Source organism: Meleagris gallopavo, chromosome 26, assembly GCF_000146605.3.
Source record: "Meleagris gallopavo isolate NT-WF06-2002-E0010 breed Aviagen turkey brand Nicholas breeding stock chromosome 26, Turkey_5.1, whole genome shotgun sequence".
NCBI classification, from domain to species: domain Eukaryota; kingdom Metazoa; phylum Chordata; class Aves; order Galliformes; family Phasianidae; genus Meleagris; species Meleagris gallopavo.
In genome coordinates this window covers 6,410,926-6,414,222 of record NC_015036.2, presented here as the reverse complement: position 1 = coordinate 6,414,222, position 3,297 = coordinate 6,410,926, and the positions used below count along the sequence as shown (strand labels likewise).

At 57.1% G+C, this 3,297-nt stretch overlaps 1 pseudogene; it reads right to left on the bottom strand.

Annotated features, from left to right (window-relative positions):
- Positions 1-274: 274 nt before the first annotated feature.
- LOC109363694 overlaps positions 275-3,297 on the bottom strand; it is a 7,122-nt pseudogene continuing 4,099 nt past the window's right edge.

Genomic DNA, 3,297 nt, shown 5'->3' with positions numbered 1-3,297 from the left:
AGGGCATCGTAACTCGTCATGCAAGAAAGGGGTGGGGAAAGGGGGACAAGTTGTTCTCCCCACACACACAGTAGAAGATGGCAACTTTGGCTAAAACAAAATTTAAGAGTCCTCTGTGTAGAGAGAACTTTGTCTCTTTTAATTAGGGATTTGGAACAAATTTGAGGAACAGGAGAAGGGGAAAAGGAATGGGGACATCATCCTCCAAGGGAGAAGCAGGACAGCGCAGGGCGGGCAGTGGATTCCCGAGGCGGTCGTGCATAAATGAAGGACAACCATCGGCTTCTCAGTTCTCCCCTCACGCACACTCACACAGGGTGAGCTGCACCCCGCAGCTGTCAGGGCCGGGCAATTAAGAACAGCACCTCACAGATCACTTGGGAGACCAAGGAATCCACCGCGGGCAACATGGAGATGTCCAACAGCCGCGACTCGTGCAGCGTGAACTGCGAGCGGCTCTCGTCCACCTCAGCCAGGGCGAGCAGCGCCCGAGCAGCTCGGCGCATCATGTCCACGCTCTCCGGCTCGCAGAGCGCGTTCTGCTCATGCACCAGGCCGGCCTGGCTCTGCTGGCACCGCGCGGCGGCCAGGCTGTCCTCCAAGAAGCCCAGCAAGTCGCCAACGCTCCTCTCCTGCAAGGCAATCGCTCTCGCTGCCAGGCTGTGTCCCTGTGCCAAGCTGGCCAGCAGGATCACGGCCATCTCTCGGCACACCGCGCTCTCTCTGTTGCGGAGGAAACGCAGCAGGGTGCTGTACAGCGTCTCCAAGCGGCTGATGGGGGGAGCCGCGAGAATCAAATCCACGTTGGCGTCCCGGGTGCTGAGTTTGCTGAGCGTTTCCAAAACCAGGCTCTGAGGGGAGAGGACGGCATTCGACCCCAGCGCTGGAAAAGGGTCCTGGGCCTCTGCTGACGGACATACTGCCCAGTGGAGAAGTCCATCCAGGATGGGCGGCAGAGGCTTTCTGGGAAAGGGGACAGGTCCAGCTGGCCAGAAATGTTGGCCAGCGTCACCAGTGTGTTCTCACGCAGTGCCTGCAGGCAGTCCCGCCATCACTCCTCCTGGCTGCAGCTCAGCCCCTGGTCCTGCTCCAGCTCCTCTCTCTCAGAGCTCAGGGCTGCCTGCTTGCGCTCTGGGTGCTCGTGGTGTAAGAGCAGCAGTTTCCCCAGGTTCAGCAGCAGCCCGGCATGTTTCCACATCTCAGTGTCACTGCCCGGCACAAACTACAAACTCCTGATGATGTTGGAGACGCAGATGCAGCGCTTCGCCAGAGAGTCCTGCCAGTCGTGGGTGAGGCAGAGGGGTGTCTCGTCTCTGCAGCGAGGTTCATCCTCCAGAATTGCTGAGGAGCTGCCAGATGGAGGAGCCTGCCCTTCCTGAGCATTTCCACTGCTCTCAGCCACGGAGCGCTCCCTCTTGCTCTCAAAGTGGGTCTGGATGTGCTCAGTGGTATTTCCGCCACCCATCTGCCAGAGCAGGCGGCCGCTCTCCAACCCACAGAGTGCTCTTTGCCCTGGGTCTCCCACCTCGTATTCCTCCAGGATTCCAAAGATCTCGATCAGGCAGCGCCAGAAATACTCCACCAGGACTTCCAGCAGGCCTGGCAGCTATGGGGGAGGAGAAAAATGGGAGGGGAAGGAAGGAAAGATGGATCAGTGACCACAACATAACTGAGGTCGCTATGAGCAATTGGAAAACCACTGCATAAAGGGCAGAGATCTTGAGGAGCCGTTTAGTAATGGAATCTTTTCATTCTGGCAATAAGCTCTTTGCAAGAGAGAGCTTTCTGTCCTCTCAGAACAGAAACAAGGCTCCCTGAATGCCAGGATCCAGCCAGCTCAGACCTGTGTAAACATGCACTCTCTTGGTTTTTGTCTCCTCTCTGATTAACGCTCAGGAGACAGGCAATGCTAAGCAGAGCAGCCTCTACAGTATAGTGGAACAGTTTTTTCAACAGCCTTGCAGGCACGAGGCAAATCATGGAGACGGGCTGCCCCTTCTAGAGGCACCCAAGCCAGCTGCACACTGACCTGTGCGAAAAGACAGAGCTTTTGCACCAGGATAGGCGAGCAGCCTTCAGCCCTTCACAGCACTCTACTGCAAAGCCCCTCTTGGCCTCCCCACCACGGTTCCCTTTCTGCGTTAGAAGCGATACGTCCCACCAGAGAGGAGAGACCACGCGCTGGCACACCAACCACATGGAAATCCTCGGTCAGCGAGCACTCGGTGCTGAGCATCTGCACCTGCCTGAGCTCAAAGGACGCAACGCTGCTGTCATTGTGGAGCAGGACAGTTATGGTATCTAAGGCCCACGTGCTCACAGCGAGCAGCCCAGACTTCAGAGACATCATCACCCTCCAGGCTTCAGGAGATCCTGGAACATAAACACATCATACTTCCAGACCTGGCCTTCAGAACTGAAAAGGAGGTACTAGATACTGCTTTTTTGTCTCACAAAGAGCACGGCCTGTTTCAGACGCTGCACAGACTCCATGCAAAATCAGTCTCCACACAGACAGTGCCCAACACAAACGTTACACCCGATCCTTCTGGGTCCCTTCACCCTCGCGTTATCACAGAACGACAGAACGTCCCAACTAACTTGGGAAAGGAGACTTCTTGCAAAGCTGGCAGAGCCCTTCCAATGGGCAGCACAATACCAAAGAGGGATGGCAACACCCAGCCTCTCGATGGGCGCAGGCGGAAAAGCAGGAGTTTCCTCTTACCAACATCTTCTGCTGTCAGCCGCCTCCTTTTCCGTAATGCCAGCTCGGCAGCTTCTACTGATCCTGGAGGGAAGGAGACGGCTCGTCGCTTCCTGGCAGGCCGTTCCGCTGCCGGTGCCACGTGCGCGGCGGGGATTGGCGGTCCTGCCTTCTTCATTCCCCTCCCTGGCTGTGGGGATGGAGATTTGCTGGGAGCGGTGTGATTCTTCCGAGCTCTGGGCTGCTGCTGCGGCTGCCCCTGCGCGGCGCTGCACGGGACGCTGTGCATCCCCCCTTTGAGCCGCTTGGCAGCTGGGATGCAGCTGCTGTCTGTCGGTCGCCTGGAATTCTAGATGGAAAGTAAAGGCATTGGCAACATGAGGTTATCAAGCCAGAAACGGGCAACACAGACACAGCGGGGAGAAACGCTCAGAGCCAGAGGACACGGCTGAGCCACCCAGATCTTCCTCTCGGGCTCACCACCCAGCTCATAGGGTTCAGTGATCTTCTCGCTGGCCGTAGGAGAGGAACTGGACTGATGGAAGGAAACATATCAGGACTGAACAGCACAAAAAACACCTGGATCACATCCC